The sequence below is a fragment of the Centruroides vittatus genome, unplaced genomic scaffold (genome assembly GCF_030686945.1).
Source record: "Centruroides vittatus isolate TY-2023 unplaced genomic scaffold, ASM3068694v2 contig_923, whole genome shotgun sequence".
NCBI classification, from domain to species: domain Eukaryota; kingdom Metazoa; phylum Arthropoda; class Arachnida; order Scorpiones; family Buthidae; genus Centruroides; species Centruroides vittatus.
In genome coordinates this window covers 1009759-1024807 of record NW_027122610.1, presented here as the reverse complement: position 1 = coordinate 1024807, position 15049 = coordinate 1009759, and the positions used below count along the sequence as shown (strand labels likewise).

Here is a 15049-nt window from a genome sequence, read left to right as displayed (position 1 = left end):
TATCATTAGTTTTCAGAATCTAAAGATTTTTCCACTGAATTTTGATCTGAACTTTTTATATCATAGACATTCTATATGTGAAAAAAAAATAGAATATTTAACATCATAATGAATATAAAATGACTATACAATTCATAAGAAGCTTTTTATATTATAGAAAAAATTGTTAATTAAAATTAATTAAAAGTTTGTTTTTCTCCCCCTGCATATTGTAGTTAGAGTTAAATTTTATGATAAAATTACTAATAGTTTATACAAAGAAATTTTAAGCTACGTTCAACTTAATATTAAACAAACACCAGTTTAACTATTTATTGATAAATTAAAAATAATCTGTGTATTATTTTGTTACAGCATTACAATAATCTGAAATTTAAGAAAAAAATAGGGGTAAAAAATATGATTTGTCAAAATTATGAAATACATTATGGAATTCATTTTAAAGATAAACACATTTAAAAAAAAAAGCACATTTAGATTGTCAAATGATATAATCATAGTAATGAAAGCTTTTTATTTATAATAACATGTTTTTCACTTAATTTAATTGTTCTATAAAAGCTTTAATACAAAGATCTATTATTTAAAAAAATACAAGGTTGTCTGAAAAGTTTGTGCATTTTATAACATGAAATAAAATATTAAAAAAAATCTTTATTTAAATATTTCTGTTCAAAGAAATATAACTGTGGTTTTAATTATGATGATGAAAATATATTTAAGTTTTCATCATAATACTAAAACCATAGTTACATTTATATAATTAACACTTTATATATCAGAAAATTTTTTAAATTTTACATAATATTATAGTTATTTTATTTATATAAACATGGCTTTAGCATAGCATGAGTATTCTTTTTAAATTCTTACATTATTGTGTGTTTATTAGAATATAAATACAGTAAAACCTGTCCAAAATGGAACCTGAATAAAACAGAAACCTGCCTAAATGAAAAAATTTTTTGGAACAGAGTAGTTTTTTATGTTAAATTTTATTATAATCTGGAAATCTGTCTAGCATGAAAACAGAGATTTTTTTCAGTACAAAGAACGTAACTTAACTTGAATAAAGTGGAAAATTAAGAGTCCATTTGTAGACAAAATAAGTAAAATTGCCTCCAAGTATAGACTGCATTTCAGAGCATGAAAAACTGTATTCTGAAAATTGTTTTGAATGTTTTCAAAGAAACAGAGACAAGGGAACTCAACTGTAATGTCTTTGTTAATATAATATTGGTTTTTGTTGAAATTAACATAGGGCATAATTGAATATTTTTAAGAATGCAGAACTTTGAAGAATCAAATGAGTTTCCAGGAATTGATTTATTGAGAACAAACAACAAATGTAATTCCTGAAAACAATAAGAATAAGATAACACAGTGCTCTCAATTTGATTTGTATGGAACAGTTAGTAACTATTATGGAATATTTGAAAACAAGTTGATTAATTTATTAATAATTGTAGAGACTGAAAGTAATGATTACTTAGAGTATTAAAATTCCTTAAGAAGCTAGATCTCAGAATAACCTGGTCTTTGTATTATTGTAATGCAATAATTAGTTTCCATCAGCAGAGCAAGGTACTAATTTTTGGAATTTGAATTGTCTTGTTTACTGTGGTTTGAGCTCATAGGGATTGCATCTGAGAAGTAATCAAATACCTAGTGCAAATTCTTGATGACAATGAGAACTTTTTGCAATCAAATAGTTCTCAATTCGTACATTTGAATACTCCCATCTTTAGTTGGAATCACTTTGGATTAAACCTATCAATAAAATTTTTTTACGTATGTAAAAGTGATTTACTGTAAAAAGTGAATGTAACTGTGTAACATTTATCTAGTGTAGTTTAAAGATAAAAAAGGAAAAAAAATACTAAAACCTGTTCAAAATAGAAATCTTCTAAACCAGAAAATTGTACAATTCCAATTTACACAGGTTTTACTGTATACATAATGTTTTTCTAACAATAATTCTTTTATAATAATTGCTTGTTTTAATGCTTCCTTATGAATGGGACTATCATTTTTGTGAAGAATCCAATGACTTGCTGTGATGAAATTTTTTTATTTTTAATTTATAAATGAAGTTCTTTATTTAAATATTCAACTATTAGACAAATTAAGGTTGTTGCTCTTGCAAAACGTGAAGTGCTTATTTCACTAATATTTTTTTCTTTGAAATCATTTGGAAAATAATTAATAATTTTATAATTTTTTATGTATAATATTATATAAAATTTATGAATACACATATGACAGACAACTGCTATTTGTTTACTGATAATAGTTTACTTTTTTACAATTTGAGATAAGAGAACATTTTTTGCTATTCACATTTGCAATGTGAATAGCAAAAAATGTTCTCTTATTTTAGGTCATTGCAAATGAAATGGTCAATTTTAAAATTTAAATTTCCCACCCTTTTAGTTCAATGTTTTTCCATTTTAGCAGCAGTGTATGTGTGTAATTGGAAGAACACACATATGTAGATTTTAAAATGTAATCTCAATTATATTGTGAGGTCCATATGTTTAAAAGTAGTTTTTCTGATAATATGGAAACAAAAGTTAGTATAATTTTCTTGTATGAGCATAAGCTGGGGCATATACAGCAGAGGCAACCCGAAATACTAATAAAGCTTTCAGTGAAGGTTCTTTGAGTTGAGGATACTATCAGGCGTTGGTTTGAAAAATTTGTTCTGGGAATACAAATCCCAAAAATTTTCCTCGTGGATAGGCACCATTTGTTTTCGATAACGATAGTTTGAAGAATATTGTTGAATCAGAAATTCTGGCAGGGAAATTACAGAAAGGTTGAATGAACATTATTCATCCCTTTCTTGACATCTAAATGCATTAGGGAAAATCAAGCTCAGCAAATGGGTACACACATGAACTAAGTGAGAGAGATAAGGACTGTCATTTAGAGGTTCTTAGTTTAATTATTTGTAAAAAAAAAAATGAATTTACTCCAACAAAATTCTTCCTCATCCATTTTATTCTCCAGACCTTTTGCCAACAGATTATCATTTTTTTTAAACATTTGGACAGTTTTTTGGTGGAGAATCAAGTCTTCAAGAAAGAATACACAATAAAAAGTGCCTTAATGACTTTTTGACTTCTCATTCTTGTGATTTCTATCAAATTGGCATTAATTAATGCACTTCAGTTGCATTGGGAGAAGTGTATTAATGTTGTGGAGACTTCTTTGATTATATATGCAAGTTTTAAAATAAACTAATAAATGTTCAAACTTATAAATAAAAATTGGTCATAAATAAAATTTGGAAAATAATTCTGGGGCCGTATTCTGGTCTCTCGTCTCTCACAAGCTGGTCGCTGATTGGCTAATCCAAATGATTAGCCAATTAGCGACCGGCTTGTGAGAGACGAGAGACCAGAATACGGCCCTTGATCTTGTGTCTAGAGACAGTATAAAAAGTCTAGGAATAGAGGCCAATATCATGCACACAAGTATATACCAAGCTATACAAGAAGCATATAGTATTATAGTAAAAATTGATCATTTCATTTGCAATGACCTAATACATTTACTTTAGTAATATCCTGAATTAACATGATCAGGAAATTATAAATGAAGTAATAAAATATAGATAGTTTCCTCAGTTATTACTACTTTTAAAAAGAGTAACATTTAAAGAACATAAATGAATGACTTAAAATATCATTTCTAAGTTTAATTATTATAATTAGTTAATAAAATTTATAAATTTTTATTTATCTATAATATTTTAAGTCATTCATATACATATGAGATGTGGGTATATATACAGGATGTATCAGAATGACATTTTAAAAATTTGGGAGATTGTAGAGGATAAAATTTTGAATGTTTTGATATAAGGAACCCATAGCCAGAAATGTGATATAAAGTTTCTACAGCACTTTGCACTTTGCGGTCAGTATGCTGAATGAAACAGCAGAATACAGTATTTATGACATTTTATTAACAAAACAGTATAGTACAATCAAACTGTACATCGAATCAGTGGCTGCATTACTTTAGAGTAAATGTTCAATGTGATGATCACCAACTTTGTTACATCACATGCAGCGATGAACCATGTTTTGTCCAACTCTCTGTAAGATGCCATGCCTCCACTCTGATGGTATTAAATGCTGTAAAGATGTGCTCCATAAGCTCATGAACTGTTCCTACAGGTGTTGCGTACACAAGGGACTTTACATAACCCTAGAGGAAGAAGTCGAGAACAATAACATGACATCAGTGGACAGAAGGGTATCTACCAAAGTGAAGGGTGGTCAGGCGCTTCCTACCACAGTAGAAACTTTATATCACATTTCCGGCTATGGGTTCCTTATATCAAAATGTTCAAAATTTATCCTCTACAATCCCCCAAATTTTTAAAACGTTATTCTGATACACCATGTATATATACTTACACACAAATCTGACCATTTCCATTAATTTGAATGATCATCATCAGTTAGCATTGTTAGAATATTATTATTGATTCTGATATTTGTAAGAGTGACCATTCATGCCTCTTAATTTTGTTATTTACCTGAGAAATCTGGATGTCTTCAAATCGTATACCAGACTCTTCCAGTATAGGTTTTGAAGGCATATATTCAATGGACAAATTTAGAAATACAAAATAAGCAAAAACGGATAATCTAAGAAACATATACGAAATTTAACTTTACAGAAGGATGATACTCATAAAAATGAATTTGATTTGTGATAAGTTATCTGTCATTATTTAGCCTATTGTTTAAAAGTTTTAATTTATCTCACATTGTGTTTTTTTTTATTTGTATACTTTATTGCACTTTTAATGTTACTATTTGCATCTTTACTTAATTTTTAGTGCATTGCTATTTTTAATTTTTTTAGTGCATTTTATTGTTTTTAATGAATTATTATTTATGTTTATGTAATGGGTTTAATATTTTATTATGATTAATGCTTTTTGTCCTTTATTACAAATATTATAGAAAACATTTACAAGAACTTTACTTTTATTTAAGGACTTGTTATACCAAAGAGAAGTGCTCACAAAAACTAGAGGACAACAATCATTATTCAGATGTTCATTGTAACACAAATCTGATTAATAAACATCTGAATAATGATTGTTGTCCTCTAGTTTTTGTGAGCACTTCTCTTTGGTATAACAAGTCCTTAAATAAAAGTAGTTCTCATAAATGTTTTCTATAATAAGGGTTTAATACTTACTTACATTGCTTTAATGGCTTTTATTTCTGTGGAAGAGTCATCCCAAGTCATGCATGACTTTACTTATGTAACGAATAATAAATAAATAAGTACAAGAGGAGAACTGTAATATTACTTTAATAACTGAAGGTAAAGATTTGCATTCAAGACAAAATATCTTTAAGAGTTTCTGGAGAGGAAGAGAGAGTATGAACCTTGATCCATTTTCAGATATGCAACTAAGATGACTAAAAGAACAGAACCAACCAAGAAGAACTGGTTCTGTTTTAGTTTTTAAATGGAACAATGACTAATAGGAACTAGGCTGGAGTGTTTGAATGAATGTCTTATTTGATCTGACCTTCAAAATCCTATAGATCCAAATTTAGATGATTTTTGTCTTTTATTGATACTGACCTGAGTGATCGATAGAGAAATTCTGGATGGTTGGTAAATTTTTCAGAGAATATTTTGACATTTATTGTTAGGAAAGATCTATATAATTGACAGATATATAGTATATAATACAATGCCAAACGATCGCCTAAATATTGGGCTATAACGTGATTGTTATAGCCCGATATTTAGGCGATTGTTTGGCATTGTATTATATACTACTCGGGCTTTGAGATGATGTTATTTAGATATATAGTATTTTTTTCCCTCTCTCTCTCTTATTATTACAGTTTGTTATTACAGGTGGATATACATTGTAAATTGGCATAGTTTCATTTTTTACATTCCAGAAATAAAATATAAACATTTAACTAAAGTTAACTATACTATAATGAAGAATAAAGGTGTAAAATTCAGTGATAAATGAAAAAGTAATAATAATTTACAGTACTTATATTAAATTATCTTAAATTTTACTGTAACATCAGAGATTAATGATGCAATGTCTTCCTACAGAAAGGTACCTTTCCCATGACCCCACATATTATTAATATATTTTATTATTTTGATATAAATAGAAGCATCCAGAACATTATTTTCTTAAGAGGAAAAGATTAAGACAGTTAACAGTTTATATCAGCAAATTAAAAATTTTACTTGATATAATATTTTACATAATATGAAAACAACTTTAATATAGCATACATATATTTTAAATGTATGATATATGTATGAATTATTCGCATACATATATCTTTTTATATTCTTACATTATTATATGTTGCAAATAAATGTAGTATCATTTAAATAAAATTACAAAACTTCAAAAAAAAAAAAAAAAAATATAATTTTGTTCTGAAGTAAATATATTATGTTGATAAAATATCAACTTTCAGAACTGAAATTAAGATGGATATTTTTTCAAAAACAGTCCTAGCATACTTAAAATTAATATAAAATTAAAATTAAATACAAAACAACTGGAACTAATATAGAAATAAATAATTTAAACTAAAAAACAGTTACTTGCTCTAAAAGTTGAAAGAAAGTGCTGTTGAGTTTTTTTGGTCTTGAAATGTTGAATTAAAAATTAGTATAACTGTCAACTGTCAAGAGAATGAAAAGTTTTTTAAAGTAATCTTAAATATTTAATGAATATTTAGGATTTATATTTGTTTTTATAAATCAAATTGCTGTATTTTTATATAACTTTTTTTCAAAATTTGTGTCTGATTGTATAACTTTTTATTACAAACATATTTGAGATAATTTGGATATAGTATTCACCTTCTGATATACTTGAATTATCCAAATATATATGAGTTGTTTAAGCTGTAGAAGTTTTTCAGTTTTGACTTGTAAGTAAAGTTTTTTCCTCTAATTATAACTTATTTTAGCTTTTTAACAGTTCAGCAATTTTAAAAAAATTATTATTTTTTTAATTTAAAAGTTTTATTTTAAAAAACATTTCAAAATCTGATTCTTTAAAAGTTGAAAATAATAGTAATTCATTGAAAAGTTTATTCAGTTTGTAAGTACAGATACTTGTCAACTTAGTAACTTAACTGAGTTAATCCATTTTCTTGGTAACAGCTATGCATCCATTATAAAATTGGCTTTAAAAAAATGAATCTTTAATGTGCAGCATTAATTTGAGAATTGAATATTTTTATAAATTTCAGTTGTTGTAGTTCAGTATTATAATATACAAACTGTTAATAAAAACAACATAAACATAATAAAAAACACAAAATAAAAATAATGTAGTTAGTGAAATTAATCTAAATATTGCTCTCTGGATCTCATGGTTTGAAGCTAGATAAAGAAACTGATAAATTATGTAATTCTTGACATAAGTTATCAATTTCAGATAAAGTTTTAGATACTGTATAAGCTTGATGTTTTTGCTGTTTTAATCTATAGTTTAAAAATTTTTTTACTAGATTGTAATCATTTGATATTACTGTTATCACTAGTATTAGACTGTAATTCAATGTCAAATTTATGTAGAAGAAAAGCTTGAAGAGAGTTATTCATATATATATATATATATGTGTATAAATAAATGAATATTATCTGTATTGCTAATGCAGTTAGAATGATATAGTTTCAAAAGAAGCAAAGATGTTAAGCTATGAACATAAACAAAATTCATACAATGTGTAAAAATTTGTGAGCTTTATATATGTTATCAATTACAGTGGGTGATCGGATAACAAACATGATCCATTCCAAGACTTTGTTCACTATCCGAATTGTTCGTTAACTGATTATCGGTTTACCATAGCTTTTTATGGGAATTTGATTAATTTGTTCTGGAGACTCCAAAAAATAAAAAATATAAATAAACATAGTAAGAAAGTATATATGTAATAATAAAAATACAATATAACAGTCTTGCATTTTTATTAGATGTTTTTTCCATTTGTGGGGGTTAAAGAATCTGTCCAATGTTGATTGCTTTCAGGATTTTTCTTCTTCAGGATTTTTCGGAAGTAATTACTAGCATAATAATTATAGAGATCTCCAAGCCTATTAACCTAATTCTGGTTTGGATGTCATTCGGATGACTGTTGTTCAGACATCTTCCCACTTCCTCAAAAGATCTTTAATTGCTTGAGACTTCTTGATATCTTTTATAGCTAAGATTGTGTTTACTGTAGACCTGTTCAAGCCATACTGCCTAGCAACATCAGACATCTTCTGCCCATTCTCTACCTTGGCTATTATATCTTGCTTGGTTTCTACAGTGAGCACAGTTCTTGACACTCCACTCTTTTTATGTTTCATAATATTATCAGTTTCTTCTTTAAATAATAAGTTCAGAAAAGCACTTACAAAAATTCAGAGAACAGAAATCAACTAGTGTACAAAAAATTATTTAAATGCAAAGCCCAGATGAAATTTGAAATTTGGTATTAAAACGTTAACAAATATCCGATGGGACAGTTAAACTCTCGCCTTTTGTAAATAAAAACCGACACAAAACTTAACGAGTACCTGCCTGACAGTCTCATGAAGACTATAAAAAATTATTTGTCAGAAAGGTAAACAAAAAGCTGGAATTACAAGGGAGAGTTTCAAAATTCAGAGGAATACTATCCAATTGGTATTGAGTTGAGTGTTGATGTCGACGTCTCAGAGCTCCAAAAAGTTTCAAATTGTCACCTGGAGACAAGGGAAGACCAATCAGTATTCACTATTTTATGTCACTTCTTTTTCTGTATATTCAGGGTTCCTACGCACCTGGAAAGTCAGGGAAAATCAGGGAAAGTCAGGGATTTTCATTAGTTTCGGAAAAAGTCATGGAAAGTCAGGGAATTTGTCGAAAATTGTCAAAAAGTCAGGGAATTTGTCGAAAATTGTCAAAAAGTCAGGGAATTTGTCGAAAACTGTCAAAAAGTCAGGGAATTTGTCTCCTTAACTGCCTTGTTGATTTCGTTTGCTGAATATGGCTGAATAAGCATAGCCATTTGCAGGCGGCAAGAAGTAATGCTGCAATTTTTAATAAGAAAATATACCAGAATCCGTTTTTAATCCGAAATGGCTCTTTTCACCGTTCTGAAGCCATATAATTTTACACTTGTGGATTAATAACAGGATAAACTACTATTATGTAATAGTGTTTAATTTTTAATTTTAATAATTCAGCAATTATAAAAAGATGAATTTGTTAATTAGAATAAAAAATAACTAATTAAAAATTAGTTTACAAACTTTTAAAACTTGAAATCGTAATTTATTAGATTGTTCACTTCAAAATAGCTAAATAGATCAGTAAAAATCCGTGATTTAATTGTTTTTCACGTTTAAAACATTACTATACAGCATAAAAAATTATAAATAGCTACCCGACATTTACAGTAAAATGCTGGCACCGACTAGTAGTTTTTTATATTTGTTGTTACAACTTTCCTTGAAAAGAACTGTACTGCAAGCGTATTTCCCCCCTCTCCCATTAATTTCCGCAACTTCGATACATAGTTTAATAATTAGTTTAACAGAAATGATGTTGGGTAACAAATATCCACTGATTTTGGCAAATTTAGGCATCATACTTGTAATAGATATACTGTAGTTATCGTTTTGAAAATCAACTAGGTAATCCGATAGTTTAACCGATGTTAACTTGCTTATAATTAATTACAAATTTAAAAAGCTGGTAAATTTTAAAAAAATTAATTAAATTACTAAAAAATTAAAATAAATTTGATTATCTTTTGTGCGAAACAACAACAAAACAATTTTTATAGTTATGTTGCAAAAGAAAAAGATTTGTAGTTACGATTCTATGTGCTGAACTTCTATATTTTATTAACATATAATTGTAATTTCGTTTGATGTTTATTTCTGTACACTCAAACCTGTTTTTGTGCGGTATATGAAAATTTCAATCAAATTGGAACATAATTGACTTCTGTAAAATTTTTTAAAACTCTATTGGATGTTTTCTATGACATCAAGTTTTTTTCATTTTTTATTAGGTCCCCTCGTATTTTAATAGCATAAAAATCAGAAATGTTGTGTTAAATGTAGACTGCAGGTGTGAAATTTCAGCCTTGTTAAATGAAAGAATAACACTTCCTGCAGCTATATTTATCAAATAAAAGTATTTTTTAACGAGTACTTTTAACTTTTTATATAGTTTTTCTGTAAAACCACTTTTTGGGATGGTGTTTATTTTGCGGGAATTATTTCCCGGCAAATTTTTTTAATGTTAGATTCGTATTTAAGTGGAAATAATTAATATAAAAAATAAACTTCTTAGAGGATTTTTCCCCCATTAGGGATTGCAGAAAAAGGCCCAAGGAGTTAAAAAAGTAATTCCTAGTTATTTCGTACGATTTTGAGTTATTTTCCACGTGAGATTTTTTTTTTATGTGGTCCCCATTCACCGCATAAAAAAAATACTTTTTGTGTTGCGAAAACTATTTTTTATAGCCACTCGTGAAGTTTCCTGCAATTTTTTTTTTTTTTTTTATGCGTTTTCTATTATGTGTCCCTTATCCACCGCACAAAAACAGGTTCGAGTGTATTTATTTTATTTTATTTAAATTCTATACATTTTAAGAATCCTAATTTTCATAATACTACGACGTCATAGGAATACAAGTCTCACTAAAATAGAAAAACGTAAAAAAAATTAAATTATTAGATGATAAAAAAGGAATGAGTAAAAATTTTTTTATAGAAACTTGAGAAATAGTCAAGACAGTGCAGCTCTCAAGATCGATCATTTGGATTGGAGTTGAATTTTTCATTGTTTGGAAAGACAATTTTTAAGTACATTACAGTACTATTTGTATATCAAAGAATACTGTTTGTTGATTTTATGCTATCTTGTATTTACTAGATTTACATACAAATAATATTGATAAATGATGATAAAATAAAAAGCTCATGTTTCATTTGTAAATTGCTTATTTTTTCATTACATTAAAGTTGTGGATTCTATCATACATTTTTCTACAGGATGTATGCATACTGTATTTTTTTAATGTGGCAGTCTTTGAAACATACAACTAGGCAAAAAGAGGGATAGATATACTCGATGTTTGCAGTAAATAAAATGCTGTTTTATTATGTTGATATTCCACACTGTAAGAAATGTGAGGGTCAGGGAATTTGGACAAAGTTGGTCAGGGAAAATCAGGGAAAGTCAGGGAATTTAAAACAAAAATTTGAGTAGGAACCCTGTATATTCTGTGATGTGTTTGTTATCCGAACATGTGTTCATTGTCTGAACATAAAAATCTTTCGCGAAAGTGTTTGTCAGAGTACTGAGTACTTTGTTCATTATCCAAACTGTTTATTAACTGATCACCCACTGTATATTATTTATGATACACATTTTGCAAGAGCTCTTAAAGTACTTGCTGGAGGAGGTACTTTAAGAGTACCTCCTCCAGCAAGTAGTTGCTTGGAGGCTTGCAAGTACCAAGGAGGTGCTTGGAGGTACTTTACAGAGGATTATTTTTGTTTATACATACATCTTAGGGTTGTTCCATTTTTTAGACATTTCTGAATTGATTTTAATGATCTGTAAAGCCTATAAGATATAAAATAATGTATATGATCCTTACAATCAAATTTTATTATTAGTTGATTAAATTTACAGTATAAATATAATCAGGAAAAATTCTAACAGTATTTGAATATCTAAGAATTTGACTGTTTTATTAATAAAATTATTATTAAGAAATGAATATATGTTAACATGTTTGAATACAGGGAATCATCATCAGAGATTATTTATTGCATTAATTTAAAATTTAGCAAATTCTTAACACAAAAAATAAACAAAATAAAAGGTATTACATTTCATTAATGTTTCCTATAATAATTTAGTAATAGTAATATTCATAAAATAGCAAACAGAAAAATAAACTAACAGACTATAATAACAATTACATATGAAAATCAAAATATGAGAAAAATTTCATTTCTTTTTATGGTAATATATTTAGTAACAAGCAATTATTCATTGTGACATTGTCACAATGGCAGGCTGCAATTTTTTATCATATTTTTAATTTATTTAACTTAAAATATCATATATGCTCTTTGCCTCAAATTAGTACTGTAGTGTTTTGCCCCTGTACATCATACTTTTCTGTTAGCAATGGAGTCATGTCAGTCATCTATTAACTGCTTTCAGGGGAAAAGTTTTAAATTGAAATAACTTGACTTCCGGTTTGCATCAAAAGTTCATATATAGTTAATTGGGGTCTTCTTTCCCTAATGTTTCCATATTCGATCTTGTCTTTCATCTATCTAACTTTGTTCTCGTGAAATGAAAATGAAATTTGTCTAACCAGGCAACTCTATGCCAGTTTTCAGCTGTTCAGTGGTGATATCTCTAACCCAGGATAGCTTTGTGGTATTGTGACAAGTTTTAGTAAGGGTACACAAGTGGAGTGATAACTGCCAAATTTTATCATGCTATAGATCTTTGCATAATACATGCCTGATGGCCAAAGATGCACCACTGTTAAAATTAGTTGTGATTTAAGGTAATTTGGCTTGAAAGTTGTTGATTACAATCTGTAGAAGCTGACAAAGGTTTTAAACATCAACATTAGATTTTTTTCTCGTGTATCATGTGCATTGGTTTTTTACCAGATATATAATTGTTGTAAACCCTTTGCATAATTGCTTGGAAGAACTCAAGTGCAGTAGCCACTTCAGAGATTTGTTTTTTTTTTTTTTTTTGTTTGTTTTTTGTTTTTGCCCATTTGTTTTGCATATATGTCTATGATCAAGGTAACTTGAAGCTTTCTTTTTACCCATGTTAGTCAGGAATTATAAGTCAATTTACTTCTGCTTATAGTTGTTGTTATCAGATTAGCTTAAGTAGATTAGCTCATAAATTTGCAGTGGTGGCAGGTATTGGTGTAGACACTAACATGCCAGAAAAATAGAAACATCTTTATTTTTCTGTCATGTCAATGTATATATATCTTAAATTTTTTTAGGAATGATAGGAATGAGAGTTTCATTTTATATACATAAGTTATATCTGATTTTTTAATGGTAGTTTTAATGCATTTAGATGATCAGCATTTCTCTTGATGATTTCTTCTCTCAAACTGTGTCTGAAATCTAGGTATAAGTAACCATTTTAAAGATTTTCTTTCAAACATTTCTAACACTTGAAATATTAAGTATTCATTGTTTAGTATTAAGTTTGATAAAATACATAAATTCTTGAACTTTTCTAGATTTAAATTTTAACAAAAGGTTAGTCATATCATAAATAATTTGATACATATAGTTAATCATCTGAGTACTATAGCTCCTTTAGGACTTACCACACATTATTGAGAACTCACTAAAAGACTGATGAATATTAAGTATTTATTTGTAACCATGCATTTTTGTGGACAAGCTGTCCTCCTTCAGCTATTACAATCACTAAAGTACAAGCATGTAATTCATAATTGTAAATCCAAGTATCTTGTATCAACAACTTTCCACTAACAATTTGGTTACACGAAATATAAAGAATTTTAATTTTCTGCCCTTTAATCTATAGATATATAGGTGTTTACCATACAGAAATTATTTTTAAAACCAATCCACAAACTGAAGGTCATTGGTTTGACTTGACATTCTTGTTATTTGTATGGTGTTTTTGGTTGGAATTAATCTGTTATTCTCTAATCACATATATTACTGACCAAGGCTTTTAACATCTTTTTCTCTTGTTTAGTGCTCAGATAATTAATAATAGTGGGAGAAGAAGCTTAATACTAATTGATATGTACATAATAAATATATAAATTTGAATAAATAAGTTTAAATGTTTTAAATTATTTAAAATGATTACTGATGAATGAAATGCTGATTTAAATGTTCTCAGTTCAAATTTCTCATATTCAGTTCAAATGAACATATATAGCTCCTGGATTTAAATTTACATTTAAAAACTGTAATTTTAAAAGTTTGATTGCTAGTGATCTGAAGATCAGGTATAAGGGATTTGAAAACTACTTATTTATCATCATTGATTTATTTCAATTTATTTCCTTTTATCATCTTTATTAATGTTTATCTATTAAACTTTTATGACCTAAGATATATAAGTATATTGGTTAAAGAATTTTTATTGTCTGTATTTTCTATATATAATACTTGTTATCATGACAACTGTTTTTGAGTTTATTTTTATTAAATGTTTATTGTTATTTTCACTTTATTTTTGGAAAATTTATAATTTTATTGTATTAAGCTTTCTAATACAGTTATATATAACAAAAATATTTAAGAATATTTTGTAGTTTATTTTTATTTCATTGTTGTTCTAAATGTAATACCATCAAAGGATAACTGTATCTATTAACAAATATTCCTATTATAATTGACTTATGTCAAGCTTATCTGTTGCCTGGGCAATGACTCATTTTTATGTTCTTATAAACTTTAAGTTTTAAGTGAAAACAGAAATATTAAATAAATTATATTTTTATTTCAACAAAAAATATTAGTATAGTTTCAATTACTTCTGTAGTTTTTAGCGGGTTAATTGAACAAGAATTTAAATAATATAGAAACAAATATAGATTAAAATAAAAATAAAAATAAAATTGATTAAAAGCATAATAAATACACAAAAATTATACATTGAAATATTTTAGTAATATAAGAACTATCTTTTAGAAGTGGCCCAATTCATTGGATAAAAGAGAATGTAATATGAGAAAATATATTCTACAGTATATTGTATTACCGTATTGCTACAGTCAGCAACTGAAGATTACCAGAAATGTGTGTGAAATGTGTTACCAACCCATTTTTACAGACACAATCACTTCTGAAGTCTAGCTTGAGCAAATCTTCACATTCTTTGTGGAACAGCTAACATTGCATGAAAAATTATGCATGGTTCCAGCAAGATAGTGCTCATCCTTATACTGCAAGAAAAACAGTGGTATTCTTAGCAACACAG

At 27.3% G+C, this 15049-nt stretch overlaps 1 protein-coding gene across 3 annotated transcripts in view; it reads left to right on the top strand.

The window, feature by feature from the left end:
• LOC136984557 (calcium homeostasis endoplasmic reticulum protein) overlaps positions 1-15049 on the top strand; it is an 84814-nt gene that overhangs the window by 12532 nt on the left and 57233 nt on the right. The gene's annotated exons all lie outside the window — the stretch shown is intronic.